This window comes from Pinus tabuliformis, chromosome 7, assembly GCF_031772625.1.
Source record: "Pinus tabuliformis cultivar Carrire ecotype Pingquan chromosome 7, CPIR1, whole genome shotgun sequence".
NCBI lineage: Eukaryota > Viridiplantae > Streptophyta > Pinopsida > Pinales > Pinaceae > Pinus > Pinus tabuliformis.
This window is the reverse complement of record NC_142293.1, coordinates 519,409,398-519,425,595: the sequence shown is the minus strand read 5'-3', so window position 1 is coordinate 519,425,595 and position 16,198 is coordinate 519,409,398. Positions and strand designations below refer to the sequence as shown.

The 16,198-nt window shown below is 37.2% G+C and overlaps 1 long non-coding RNA gene across 1 annotated transcript in view; it reads right to left on the bottom strand.

Annotated features, from left to right (window-relative positions):
* Positions 1-7,845: 7,845 nt before the first annotated feature.
* The window catches only part of LOC149248347 (uncharacterized), a 29,369-nt gene continuing 21,016 nt past the window's right edge, over positions 7,846-16,198 (bottom strand). Inside the window, exon 2 of the long non-coding RNA XR_016265720.1 lies at positions 7,846-8,150. This is a non-coding gene — a long non-coding RNA (uncharacterized LOC149248347). The remainder of the gene's footprint in view (positions 8,151-16,198) is intronic.

Sequence of the window (16,198 nt, the reverse complement as noted above, 5' to 3'; positions counted from 1 at the left end):
ATCGGCCATAGCTTGAGCTCTAGTTTCTACCATGCACCGACCTGATGTTCTTGAAATTTGGGACTGCCCAAAAAAAAATTTCACTAAGAATTGAATGGTACCACCATGCTCAGCTCGTCGTCCTGATTCTGATGGGTTAGATCACCAATAAGCACCCCAGAAGATCTCAGACTTAACTCCTAACGGAGTTTTACTCCTTCCTTACGAATACTACAGTAACTGAATCCTCAAAATGTCAATGCTGCCAAAAGTCCTGTGAAAATCATGCCCCGGTATAGGAACCCCACACAACTACTCAGATTTGGTGGATCTGAGAGATCTGAATGGCGGATCGGATAGCTTTGAGCAGCGGAACAGATTGCTGCTACGGATCTGATGGATCTAATAGATCGGAATGGCTAGTTGGAACTGCGGGATCCCAAGATAGAAAAGGGAACTATGGTCTCGAGGAGTGTCAGGTGCTACAGATCGCAATATACATAAGGGTCTGACAGTAGTACTTGGCCCAATGTTTCAGGGCTCTAACTAAGGAGGATCATCCGTACCCTTAGCCGTACAACCCGACTACCCTATCGTACGGGTGAGTAATCTCTCCGAGTGCTGTTCTCGGTGTACTGTAGCAGCATGACGACCGACGGTTTATCTATGGCGAGGTTGCAGAGGAGCTAAGGGGCTTCCAATATACCTAGAAGGTACTTGGAAGACAGTCCGTACACGGTTCTGTCTAATGCGCTACTACTCGAAGGGGTACCCACAGGGGTTACAAGGGAGTCCAACAAGCGTGACCACCTCTTGTATTTCCTGCGTGCATGCCTCCCCAAATCCGCAGGTTTATGCGCTCAACAACAGATCCTATGGTTTAAAGACGTCGGAACACGTCTCTAGCCAAAAAAAAATTTGCTAAGAAATGGAGATCCCACCGGCCCTGGAAAGTGCTCTGATACCACTTGTTATGCTCTTAACCTGCAAAAAGATACCCAAATACAGAATATGCGAAGAAAGATACCCAGAACATAGAATAATGAGAGACAACAATGAATATTTTATTATTCAGAAAGCAATGTTCATTGGCCTCTTCGAGGGAGCAACCTCCAATAGAGCAGAGCTCGATACAAAAATAAGACACGATGCTCCTTGCAGGGAGTCTCTATCCTTTATATATGACTCATACATGAAATTCCATGGATCAATACCATGGTTTTATTAATACCATCTATCTAATACCATGACCCATTTGCAACTAACTGTGGTCCCGTCATTAATTGCGGGTTAAACACTTACAATTATTAATATGGGCTTTATTGACTCTTTACTATGACTCGATCCCACTACATAAATAAGGGGGTTAGGGTGGGACCCTAACAAATGCATTAATCATCATCAGATATTATCTTCTTCAGATATTTTGTAAAATATTTGATATTTTTGTACAAATAGCCCCCCAGACGAAGTATTTGGGGTTGGTTGTTGGTTGGTGGATGTTCATACTTTCTGACTGTAACACTGAAGTTTTCTGGAACAAAAGGTTGTTGGAACCATTTTTGTCTGGCTTACTGAATGAGGGATTGATGCTGAGGACCATGTTACAGAATTCTTGAATCATCTTATGGATCAATAAGTCCCTTCTAACTTGTGTTTTGCAGTTTCTATGTTTATTATATCATCTATGTTTCATGATCTCAATAACAAAGAGAAAGAATAATTTAGAATTTGCTTAAATGCACTCTGTCTTCAATCTTTGTTATTTTCTATGTTTTCCTCAGAATTAGAATAAACATTGAATTTTAATTGCTTCTGTTTCCCCTGATTCTCCATCTTGACCATTTGCTAAGGAATTCTTAATTGCTCCTTAACAGTAGTCAACCATTTTCCCTCTGTCAACATGATGAAAGATTCTTAATTTCCCTTCACCCCATGACTCCATTCCATCTAAATTTAGCCTATGAATTGTTCCATATTTGAGTACCTTGCTCTGTGATACCTCCTCTGATAAGAAACCTAATTCAGGAAGCTATCCTTCTTTGACTCCATCATGCCCAATGGACTGAAACTCTTCAATTTTACCTCACTGTTCTATTGAATCTCCATCCCTCCAACTAAACACAAAACAAAATCCTTGTACTTCATAACTAGCCTAACACATATAAAAAACAAAGCTAAAACATAAAGAGAGAGCCCCCTCTGGATGCAGATTGGCTAGAATCTGTATCTAAAAGATTGGTCTGTGGTTACCTCGGTCGTATTCCCTTTCTTACAACTTTGGGGAACAACCTGAGTGATAACATGTCTAACACGGTCAAAGGCATTTGCTAGATCTAATTTAATAACCATACCTTTTTCCTTTCGGTGTTGGCTGGAATGGATCGCCTCTTGCACCAGCACGAAGTTGTCCACCAGTTGCCTGCCCTAAATGAACCCACCTTGATTTTCAGGAATGATTTTAGGGAGGATTCTTTTCAACCTGTTTGCTATCACTTTGGTGATCACTTTGTACCCAATATTACATAAGGAAATTGAGCGAAATCTGTTGAAAGAATTTACACCTTTTTCCTTGGGGATGAGGGTGAGAAATGCCGAATTTGTGCAGCCCCCAATCTTTTGACAGTCCTGGGATTTCTGAATCATTTTGAGGAACTCCTTCTCAACTATCTGCCAACAGGTTTGTAAAAATCTAGGCGTGAAACCGTCAGGTCCCGGAGCTTTATCGGGATCCATTGCGAAAAGGGCCTCCTTGGCTTCCTTATGCGTGATTTTGCATTCAAGAGCCTGGTTCATCTTGGAGGTGATGAGGCTAGGGACAACGTCCAACAGGCTATCGTTTTGCTCAGCTCCTATTTCTTCCCTGTACAGCTTCTCAAAATGATCTGAAGCTGCCTTTTTTATGCTTGCAAAGTCCTTCAGAACGCAGTTTTCTTCTTTTATTTCGGTGATGGAGTTACGTCCTTTCCTAGCTTGAGCTTGTTTATGAAAGAAAGAGGAGTTTCTGTCGCCCGATTTGAGCCAAAGACTTCTAGACTTGAGCCTCCAGTACTCCTCTTCTGCCAGGCATGCCTTATGGAAATTTTGCTGAAGCTTGGCCTCCTTTTCCAATTCTTCTTTAGTGATTTCAGCTGTTTCAAGATGGAGATGCTGGCTTTCTAGACCGATTTGAATTTTTTTCCTTTCCGCAGCAGGGTTGGGTAGGGTCTTAGCCCAATTTTTTAGCATGACTTTAACTCTTTTGAGTTTTTCCTCCCACACAAAGAAGGCAGATCCCTTGACTGGGTCTTTCCAGCAGTCTCTGACCTTGTCCATAAAGTCTGCCTCTTTGATCCAGAGAGAGCTGAACCTGAATGGAATAGGCCCTAGTTCCTTGGGAGACAGAAATTCCAAGTTAATAGGTTTGTGATCTGATATGCTGCTGTGAAGGATGCACGATCTAGCTTCTAATCCAAGAAGTAGGAAGGAACTTTGCACCAAAAATCTGTCCAGTTTTGCAGCTATGTGACCTGGGCCAACCCTCTTGTTTGACCATGTGTACTTGCCAATAGTCAGCTTAATGTCTATCAAATCCCAATCTTGCATGAGATCTTCCACTGATTCTCTTGCCGAATCTCTGACAACACCGCCTCCTCTTTTTTCTGACGAGAGGAGGGTGAGGTTGAGGTCTCCGGCTATGATTATGTTCTCCAAATTTTCTAGATCTGCCAAATTTTTTATGGAGTCCCAACATAGTTTTTTTTCACCTGCATTGTTAGGAGCATATACATTGACCAAACTAATAATTTCCTTAGATTCTAAGTGTTGCAATTTTAACAAAATCCAATGAGTGTTTAGGGACTCAGAGATTAGAGAGAACTTATTTGGATTCCAGAGTGACCCAAGTCCTCCCGATGCTCCATGGGCAGAGGTTGCATGCGCTCCGTCTTTCTTCCAAAATTTTCTGCTTGCTTGGAGGAAGGTTGAATCCTCTAGTTTAGTCTCCTGGATGAGAAGAATGTCTGGGGCTTCCAGTCTTATTAGACTATTCATTGCTTCTTCCTTGGCTTTGGAGCCCATTCCCCTACAATTCCAAGAGACTATCTTCATCATTTACTTTTGTTGTGATGAGCTCCTTTGGAGCTCTAGGTTTGGATCCTCTTCATCTTTGGGGTTTTTGCTAGGAGTTTCTCTAGCGTTGGCTGGCTGCCCTAAAGCTTGTCTTTGTATGTTTCTTGATCTCTTTTTTCCTTTGTTGACATTCGTCCTCTTGTAGATCTTCTGGGGGTAGGCTGAGAATCCCCTATTTCCCCTTCTTCCTCCAATTCCTCGGACTCTTGAGTTTCCTCCTCTTCTTTTGACATCTTCCCTTTGGATCTCTTTGGTACGCTTTTGGATTTAGGTGGAGAGACTTCTTTCGGAATTTCTGTCTCCTGCGTATTCATGATTTCAGATCCAAGGATCTCAAATTTGTTCCCTTGGCTTTCCATGGGTGGTTGCTGAGCAGGGCCCGTTTGGGGGGCTCTAGCATTAACATTTGCATTCTTCTTGGATGAAGTTTTGGGTCTTTTTGCCTGATTCCATCCTTCTTCCTTCCCTTTTTCCTCTACCCCTTTGGACGGGCAATCTCTGGTGAAATGTCCGTAGACTTGACACTTCCAGCATTTAAATGGCAGTTGTTCATAGTCCAACTTCTAAACATGCGTCCAAGGACCTACCCTTATTTTGATGGCTTCTAGTAATCCAACCTCCAGATCTACCTCCACACAAATTCTGGCGCAGTCGTACTGATCTTTGCTGTTGGCCTTGTCTATGAATTTCCCAAGAGTGTTTCCGATATGTTTCAAAGAGTCCCAGTTCCAACAGTGAACCGGGAGATTGGGGAGCCTTACCCACACTGGGACCGCAGAAGGCACATCCACCGTCGGATCGAAGTCTGGTGTCCATTTATTTAAATACAGCCCTTGAGGGCCCATGAAGTAGGGGCCATTTCTGAAAATGAGATCCTTGTCCTCTTTTTCTGAGAATTCAAATAAGAAGTATCCTCTTCCGAGGAAGTAAGATGTTACCTTGTTCTTGATCAGCGGAGCCCAGTTCCTAGCAACCCAGTTCTCTGTTGATTTCGGGGAGGGCCAGAGACCTGTAAACTGACCAACCAGAGCACGATCCGCCAGAGATAATGCTACTTGAATTGGACCTTCAGGAGGAAGGGCGATCTCGGGGATATCTTCTAGCCTTTTCACGAACTTGGCAGCTTCCACAACTTTCTTCTTGGGCAGAGAGGCCAGCAAGGATCTGAAGGCCTCAGCGGCGGAAGGCGGAGGAGGGGAGGAAGACCCCTGGGGGGGAGTCGGCTCCTCCATGGAGAGCCAGCAGATCAAACCCTAGCCGACCGCAGCCAGAAGCAAGAGCCCTCAGCGGATCGCCCGCAGGGATAGGAGTATGCAGAAGGCGGTCTTCAAAGTCCGCGGGTTGCGGATCTCACAAATTGCAGAGCCGAGCGAGCACGTGCAACAAAAAAATTATTCATTAGCGCATGCATTGTTACATTTTGTTTGTATTAAAATTTATTGAAGTTGCTCAATTTAGACTATGTCAACGGTTGGTTTTAGCCTCCACATGAAAATTCACTGCAATATGTTTCTCAAATGTTCATAACAGGCAAAGGAATATATTCTTACTGGGTTTATGGTATAACAAAGGATCTTATTAGGTTTATAGTCTAACAACAAAATGCAAACATTTCCTCAAATTTTACACTAAAAAAAAAAGAAGTAGAAAAAAGTTTACACCACTAAAAGATTTGATCCCTCTCGATACTTAATAAATCCAAAGTTAAAATAAATCTAAATAAAACATTTTACATTTTTAATGGATGTTCTTCGTCATCAAAATATATATATAATATTTATTTATTTATTTTTATAATAATTTTTTTAATAAATTAATAATTTAAAAAATATATATATTTTCTGATATAATTTTAAATTCTACAGATTTTTTTAAATTTAAATAAAAAATAATATTATCTATTTATATAATAACAACATATATAAATTTAATTAATTCTAAATATAAATGTTCATTAATATTATATTTTTAATAAATACATTTAAAAAATAATTATTTTTTATTATAATTTTAATTAAAAATAATAATATAATATAATATATTTTATTTTATTTTAATATAATAACTGAAAATTTCATCATTATTATGTTATTTAAATATTATAACTTTAAAATCCAACAGAAATGAGGTCTAACTGCCTTCCATTTCCTAATAAATAGTTGCAACATACATTTTCCAGTTCCTTAAAAATACTTGCATCTTCACTTGATTTTAATTAAGTGGTGATTTGTGTGGCAGACAAAACAAATAAATATTATTAAAGGTTATATTTTATTACCTATTGAAACTCTTTCACTTTGGTATTTTTACATTATTTAATTGTATGTTTTAATGAGATTTTTTTTTAATGATTTAATGACATATTTTGATTAGTCTTTTTTTTTCAATAATAACTATATTGGGTGGTTTTAAATACTTCAACCATATAAATGTAGATGTGACTTTACCTGAATAATTTTTCCTCAGGTTTAATCAAATTCATATATTCAAAAGATATAGAACATATTAAATTAGGATTAACACTAAAATCAAACATTGAAAAAATTATAATAATATTATTTAAATATCATGGTTAACATAATATTTAACCCACGATTGTCAATTGAAATCTTCTATGGGTAATATTATTTAAAAATATTAATATAAAATGTTATAAATATATATTTTTTTTTTAATTTTAATTATTTTTGTCAAAATTTTGGAAACAAACTATGTACTGGATTAATCTCGTTGGAAACTCCACCCATTCTAAGGGACCAGAAAGAAAGAGATTATTTTGCAAAATAAAGGTGATTTTAAAAATATTATTACATTAAAATTTAAGGGAAAATTATGAAATAATATTGAGTTAAAGGGGAAAATGAAACTAAAATATTATAAGGAGGTGATCAACCCCAATTTAGAGAATCAAATTGCTAAAACGAAAACAAATTATCATAGGCTTCATAGTGAAAGTGGATGTTAGCAATTTCCAAAACATCATGGGATGGAAAACTTTGTCACTTTTACAACACTAAGGGAGTTGAAAATGAAAAGCACTCTCTCTTAAATTGTCCAACTTATATTCACATTCTATCTAAAAAAACAATTGTCACATAAAACTATGATGATCTTAGAACTCTTCCCTTCAAATAAAAAATTCCAAATAATCTCTTACCTTTAAAAGTGAGATAAACCATTTCAATTTTAATAAACATTAATTATCATCATTAACAATTATCTTATAAAAAATATATCTAAATATAAATCAAGAGATTAAATATATTGTATTTTTGTTTTTATTAAAAAAATTATATTATTAAAAATATATTAAAATATAATCATCATAATCTTTCATTTACATGGAATTTTTTCACATAATTTTAAAAGGCCTAGTCTAACTTATACATGAAATAGATTTTTTCACCAGAATTTGGTAAAACAATTTCAAGAAAAAATGTGATTTTTTATTTTTTAAAATACATTTTTGAATACATAAATAGATTCAACATTCCTCAAAATCTTTGAGGCACTCCAATTTTGTAAATTAAACAACTTAAACTCAAAAAATCTCTACTAAATTTTAATTAAAATTAATAAAAAAACACTTCGTGGAAAAAATCATTTCTAAATATTTTAAAATACAAACCAAAATACAATTCTAAAAGAAACATATATGCATAAAGGGAGTGGCATTTAGCTCTTTATTAAATATCATCATTAATGAAAAGTAATGGTCTTAACACATGGCATTGGCGCTGTTAAGCTTACACAATCTAAAATGTTACAAAATAATCATATAAATATTAGTTTTGTGTATAAAAAAGCACAATGATATTTCAAGGTTGAAAAATGGATTTGTCCAAAATCCTTAACTAATCAAGATCCAACACTCATAGATTCAACAAGGCAATAAATGAAGCCAGATGCAGGAATATTCTAACTTTGTTGAAAAAATATAAATGTCTGATCATAACTGTGTTCCATGCATAATACCATGCGATGGCTGTAGTGAAGCCCAGCATTATGCCCACCATAACTTGCAATTGGGTATGCACTCCTTCCAGGCTACGTGACCAGGCCTAAAATATACAGATCAATATAATACAATTCCAATATAAAAATACATAAACATTAATATATTTATATGTTAATTTTTTTTAATTTAAAATTAAAAAAAAATTATAATTAAAAAATTATAAATTAATATAAAATAAGGGTTACATAATAGTTAGTACATGTAGTTTAGTTTAAATATAATTTAATTAAATAAAAAAATAATAAAGATAAAAATTTTATCACAAAAATAAAACAACTAATAAAATAGTGTATTATTGAATGCCATCACCAAAAATTAAAAAATATGATTAATTAATATTTTTATATTAACATTCATATATTTTTGTGTATGCTTCATTTTTATTAATATATATAATTGTTTATAATTAAATTTATTAAAATATATTTTTAATATAATAATAATCATTTGAAATTGAAAATATGGTGAAAATTTTATAATTTAAGAAAAAAATAATAATTATTTTTGTTGAAGTGAGGGTTGTGTGATCCATATCAAGTTTATGAAAGATTTTTTGGCGTAAATTATATGATATTTTATTTATCGACACGTTTCAAACCAACTAGTGTGGTTCATCGTCAAGACAAGTTGAAGAATCAGAGCAAGTTTTGCATGTTAAATAGTCAGAGCAGAACCTCCAACGACTATAATTCTCGACCAGGCAACGACTATATTGACCAATGGCTAAATTTGACTTAGTTCATCGTCATGACAAGTTGAAGAATCAGATCAAGCTTTGCATGTTAAATAGTCAGACCAGAACCTCCAACGACTATAATTCCAGAACCTCCAACGACTATAATTCCCGACCAGGGAACGACTATATTGACCAATGGCTAAATTTGACCCTCCAACGACTATAATTCCAGAACCTCCAACGACTATAATTCTCGACCAGGGAACGACTATATTGACCAATGGCTAAATTTGACTGGGGATCAGTTAGTTGGACCAAGAGCATAAAAATAAGTTAATTTAATATATTAAATTGGAAGTTAGTTATATTAAGTCAGAGGGACATATAACTTCACCTTTTATATATATATATATATATATATATATATATAAATGATTATTAAGTTAATCGCTAGTTATAAAAGTATTAACTATTTAATAAATATATATAAATATAAATATTAGAATAAGTCAAGAGTTAGAAAGAATAAGATTATAATATTTTAAATATGAATATACCTAAAGGTTTTAATTACTTTATAAAATTATATATATATATAAAATAAAATAAATTAATAGTTAGTTATAAAAGGTATTAATAGTTTAAAAATAATAATATTAGAATAAGTCAAGGATTGGAAAAAATAAAAATATTTTAAATATTTAGATATAATTAATCGTATATCTAATTGTTAAATTAACTTCTTATTATACAAGTAGTTATATTTTCTATCAGTTAATTTTTTTAGCATAAGCCAAAAAACGAAGGACGGGGGAAAGGGAAGAAAGCGACTAGGAAGAGAGTGTTGGGACCCAGCAACTACTGATCTTCCAGCCATTCTCTCTATTGAGATTGCTCGGCCTCTTTTCAATCTCAAGAGCTTTCCTAAATTTCCGATGATAGAATTGCGAAACTCTAGCAATAACACTAGCCTCCTCAATACAAACATGATGTTTGGTTTTTTCTGCATGCTATGCTAAAGCAGAAGACTTGGTTCTCCTATGCTTAAGGTCTGCTGCATGCTCACTAATCCTTTGATTAATGGAGTGACCAGTCTCACCAATACAGGGGGTCCCACAGGAACAAGGGATAATATATACCCCTTTCATATCCTTAAGGTCGATAAGGTCCTTCACTGATCTGAGGGACTTACGAATAGTGTTAAGGGGCCTAAAGGTCACGGGGACATTATGTATCTTAAGAATCCTTGCAATCTTATCAGTGGCCCCCTAAATAAATGGAAGATGGACACCTGGAATCCGCTCCTTCGATTTCTCTTTTAGTTAGAGAATTCTTTGCAGCTTTGAGGAAAGCTTTATGACCTATGTATCTATTATAACCATTCTCAACAAAGACATCAAGGAGATGGGATTTTTCCTTCTCAAAAATCTTTTTATCCGAGATCCTTAGGGCACGAGGGATGATCGACAGAGGAGATCATCCCCGCCCGGATCAACAGTGGGGGATGAATTTGGGACCCCCCTCCTCCACAGTTTCGGAGTTTAACGAGGGTAGGGGGTCCGAAAAGCATATTCATGTTTACCGCCCACTCATACGTGATGCTTCTTGGATGAGTTCAAGACTCCCCCATCTCCTAAACCACTAACCACCTACCCCCCTCCGAAAACCATTATCCTTCCCGCTCCGCTCTCGCGCCCACTCACACCTTGCCACCTATCACTCTCTTATTTGCTCTCACCATGTAGCTTTTTAAACATTTAATTCCTCCTGCCAAACGTTCATATAATCGTTTTATCATTAATCCTTCGTGCCAATGTCTAAATAATTAATTCGACGAGCCAAAAAAATGGTTATAACCTCTTTATTCATTTGAATCCCTTCATTTAAAAACCACACATTACTTTGCGTATTCCCTTTCACCATTTCAACTCCCAGCATCATCACTGCAATTCTGAATTCCACAATCGTGCAATAATCTTCATACACCAGTGATCGTCGTTTGTCTAGTAATTCATCACTCTTGTATGTAATTCCTGTTCACGATGTCTTCATCTAAAGGCAAGTCGAAACCAGTTGTAGAAAGCCCTATGCTACCCTCTGTAGTTAACCTAGACGAGTTCCCTCTAGTAGATACGCAATATAAGATCTCATAAACCTAGTGCGAGTTCGATGTTTATGAACTCCACAACTGGGCAAACTAGAAATTTCTAGATGTTAGTGATGAATTGAGCATTTTGGAGTGTTTCCTTCCTCGAGGAAATTTTTTTGGGACCCTATATTAGGTGGGATGAACCTATCTATGGTTTTGTGCATGGTTTTAGCACATGGTTTTGGGCGCGATGGTTTTTCGGTCCATGGTATTGGATGCTTTGACATGTATATATATGTATTGTAACATTGAAAGGAACATAATGAAAAAATCAAGCTGGTAGTCCCGGTTTTGGGATTCGGGGGAAAATATCTATGTATATGTGTTTTATGTGTTATGCTCTCGCATTGTTTATTTTTTGTTCTTAGAATTCATATGCCGGTAATTTCTATACGGAGTTAAAACCTGCATTTGGTATCAGAGATTTTTTGGCTTCAAGAGGACACCTTTGTTGCTGAAGGGTTTTGCTCGGGCCTGTGGTAGACCCTGTTCAGTGGGAGATCTGCGGGATCGATTCTAGTGGTGAAAGAAGATGGCAAGAAGTGGAAAGATAGGGATCAAGAAATTTAATGGTCAGAGTTTTGAGTTGTGGAAACTCAAGATGGAGGATCTATTGGTGGATAAAGATCAGTTGATCGCGGTAGATCCGGGTACTAAACCAACGGGAGTGTCCGATGAAGAATGGAAGAAGTTGGATCGGAAGGCAAAAAGCACAATAAGATTGTGTGTCTCAGATTCAGTATTGTTGAATGTATCAGGGGAGGCTACAGCAAAGGCTTTGTGGGACAAGTTAGGGACTTTGAACCAATCAAAGTCTCTGGTGAATAAAATGTTCCTACAAAAAAAGCTGTATAACCGGAGGATGAAAGACAGAGACTCGGTGACAGAGCTTCTGAACGCATTTAATACTATGGTAAGTTAGTTATTATCTGTGATATTAAAATTTCAGATGGAGATAAGTGCATCAGTTTGTTGTGTTCTCTACCAGATTCATGGGATACTATGGTTATTGCAATAGGTAGCAATGCAACTGCCTTGCAGTTTGATGAAATAGTCTCATCCTTGCTGACGGAGGAGATGAGATGGAAAAATGTGGAGAGCTAGAATGGTGATGCCTTGTTTGTATGAGGACAGTCCCAGAACAGAAACAAAAATAAGTCATCAAGTAGGAGATCTAAATCTAGAGGGAGATCTAAATCTCCAGGAAAACCTGTAAAGGTGGTCTGCTGGAAATGCGGAAAAGAAGGGCACTACAAAAGGGACTGTAAATCTAAAACTCTTGACAAAGGAAAGGGATCTGATGATGCTCCTTCTGCAGAGGTGAAAACCACCTCAGATGAAGGTGAGGATGTGTACTTGGCTTCTTCAAGTACACATGTAGATCATGAGACATGGTTGATTAACTTAGGTGCATCATTTCACTTCACTCCCCATAAAGAGTGGTTTTGCGAGGATGAGAAATACGATGGTGGTGATGTCTTCTTAGGGGATGATAGGAAACTAGAATCGTTGGTCGCGGAAAAGTAAAGTTGAAGTTGCAAGGTGGAAGGGTTAGAACACTTTCGGGCGTTCTACACATTCCTTCGTTGCCCAGAAATCTTATTTCCGCAAGCAAGATGGATGATGCATGTGTAAAAACAGTGTTCGAGAAGGATACCTGCAAGATGGTTCGGGGAGCACTGGTATTGATGCGAGGAGCTCAGATTGGAACTCTGTACAAGCTGCAAGGTAGCACTGTTGTTGATGAGTGCAACAGTTCGGTGGTTCCTGAAAGTGGAGCAGAAAATCTAGTGGTCTCTGGAGAAAAGACCATGCTATGGCATCAAAAGCTTTGATATATTGGAGAGAAGGGCCTTCGAATACTTCATGGTAAAGGTATGGTAGAAAGTATGACTAATAGCTCTTTGGATTTTGATTTCTGTGAAAATTGTGTATATGGGAAGCAGAATCAAGTGAGTTTCCCCTCTGGTGGTAAGAGGGTGAAACAGATATTAGAGTTTGTGCACAGGGATGTGTTTGGACCTGTGAAGGTTCCATCACTTGGTAAGTCTGTGTACTATGTATCATTTATAGATGATTTCTCAAGGAATACATGGATATATTTCCTCAAGAAGAAATCTGAAGTCTTTGACAGATTTAAAGAATTTAAGGCTCTAGTGGAAAACCAGACACAGAAGAAGATAAAAGTGTTGAGGACAGATAACAGTGGAGAGTTTTGCAGTAAGGAATTTGAAAAATTCTATAAGAAGTGTGGTATAGCACGACAAAAGACTACTCCATACACACCTGAGCAAATTGGAGTTGCAGAAAGAATGAACAAGACGTTGATGGAAAGGGCAAGAAGCATGCTCAATGGTGCCGGGTTAGGATAGGAATTATGGGAAGAGGCGGTGGAGACAGCATGTTACTCGGTCAACAGATCACCTTCATCAGCGTTGGAGGATAAAAATCCACAAGAGGTATGGACTGGTAAGAAACTCTCTCTTTCACATATGAGGGTATTTGGATGTGATGCATATCTACATGTTCCAAAGGAGAAAAGAACAAAGTTGGATAGTAAATTTGAAAAGTGCATCTTTATTGGGTATAAGGATGGTTTAAAGGGTTATAAGCTTTGGAGCCCAGTAACAAGGAAGGTTGTGTAAAACCAAGATGTGGTGTTTAGAGAGGTGAAAAATGTTATTAAACATGAAGTCCCATCAAAGGAACCTGAGAAGATAGAATTTGAGCTAAAGGAGGAAGAATCAGACTCTACACAGAAGAGGAATCAGAAGGTGAAGAGCCATAAACTATGGTTGTAAGAAGATCAGTTCGAGAAAGAAGGCAGTGAGAAAGGTATAGTCCATCTGCTTTCTGTTCAAATTTTGCTTTAACTATTACTGATGATGTTACCAGAACTGTGAAAGAAGCAATAGATTCAGAGGATGAAAAACTTTGGAAAGAGGACATAGTTGATGAAATGGCATATTTGCACAAAAATGAGGCTTGGGATCTGGTGGAGTTGCCGGCTGGAAGGAAACCCATTGGTAGCAAATGGGTGTTCAAGAAGAAGACAAATGCAGAAGGAAATGTGGAGAAATAAAAAAAGCTCGATTCGTAGCAAAAGGTTATTCCCAGGTGCGGGGAATTGATTTTGGTGATATTTTTTTCTCCTGTTGCCAAGGTAGCTTCTATTAGATTACTTTAATCTGTTGCTGCTACTTATGGTTTTGAGGTAGAACAGATAGATGTGAAGACAACATTTCTTCACGGGGATCTGGAAGAAGAGATCTACATGAAGAAACCTGAAGGTTTTGCAGTGAAGGGTAAGAAAGAATTGGTATGCAAGTTAAAGAAGTCCCTGTATAGGTTAAAACAGTCATCAAGGATGTGGTATTAGAAATTTGATACATTTAAACGGGGACTTGACTTCACCAGAAGCAAAGCAGATCATTGTATATATTTTAAATTAATTGGTGATCGTGTTATTTATTTGGTCTTATATGTGGATGATATGTTGCTTGTTGAAAATGACAAAGAAATTATCCAGGATTTGAAGACCCAATTGTCCTCCAAATTCGACATGAAACATCTTGGTGCTGCAAACTATATTTTGGTCATGGAAATTAAAAGAGATCAGGGAAAGAGGAAGCTCTGGTTAAACCAGAGGAAGTATGTCGAGACAATACTGCAGAGGTTTAATATGCAGGATAGTAAACCGGTGAAGTTTCCTATTCCTGTAGGTGTAAAATTATCTGTTGAATAGTGTCCCAAGACACAAGAAGAGGAAGAGGACCTATCCCGTGTTCCACATGCAAGCGCAGTCGGTAGCCTGATGTATGCGATGGTCTGTACTAGACAAGACATTGCACATGCAGTTGGAGTATTGAGCAGGTTTATGTCAAAACTAGGGAAGGAGCATTGGACAGCAGTGAAGCGGGTTTTCAGGTATTTGCGTGGCATTAGTGATTATGGTTTGTGCTACCAAGGAAGACTAGGATTGGACAAAGTTTTGGATATTCATGGCTTTGTTAATGCAGACTAGGCTAGAGATCTGGATTAGAGAAGATCTACAAGTGGGTATGTGTTTAACCTATTTTGAGGTGCAGTCAGTTGGATGAATAAGAAACAATTTGTAGTGACACTATCAACTACAGAGGCAGAATACATGGCAGCCACTCATAAAAGCAAGGAAGCACTTTGGTTGCAAAGATTGTGTTCGAGTATGGGGTTAGTACAGGGAGCTATAAGGATAGATTGTGACAGCCAAAGTGCAATTTTCTTGGCAAAGAACCCTGCTTACCATTCAAAGACAAAGCACATTGGTGTTTAATATCACTTTGTGAGGGATATGATAGAAGAAAAGGTGTCGTTGGTAAAGGTGGACACTTTGAAGAATATTGCAGATGCGTTGACAAAATTTGTGAGCTCTGAGAAGTTCTCTTGTTGTAGAGAAACAATGGGCATTGCAGGGCTAGATAAATGACTAAGCTCTCATGTGGAAAGAAAACAACAAGTGGGAGAATGTTGGGTTGTGTTATATTCTTTTCACGACTAGCCTCCCTAATTAATCGGAGGATTAGAGGGTGGGCGGAACCCCCCCTTTGTTGCACCAATTGCGCAATGGGGGGGGCGCACAAGGGGTTTGAGGGGGGCGGGTAGCCCCCCTCTACGGGGTTCGGGGTAGCACCCCAGGGAAATTTTTTTGGGACCCTATATTAGGTGGGACAAACCTATCTATGGTTTTGGGCGCGATGGTTTTTCGGTCCATGGTATTGGATGCTTCAGCATGTATATATGTATTGTAACATTGAAAGGAACATAATGAAAAAATCAAGCTGGTAGTCTCGGTTTTGGGATCCAGGGGAAATCTCTATGTATATGTGTTTTATGTGTTATGCTTTCGCATTGTTTATTTTCTGTTCTTAGAATTTGTATGCAAGTAATTTCTGTACGGGGTTAAAACCTACAAGAGGATTCTAATTGCCCAAAATAATGAAGTTTTATTTGCCATTACTCTTGAGTTCATATGCCAAGCACTCCAAATCAATCCTTTTGCGCCTATGCACCCTTTTTCCACTGATTCCCTCATGGATATTTACCAAAACCTCACATTTCCTCAGCGAGCCCAAATCTTTGGGTCATTCTTACCTGAGAATTTTGAGTTGCCTAGGACTAATCCGCCATATTCCACTTCAATATTTCCATAAATGTCTATTTAAGTCATTTATATGGTTGCATGTCTGTTAGGCTACCATACCGATTAATGGGTTGATGGAGTAATATT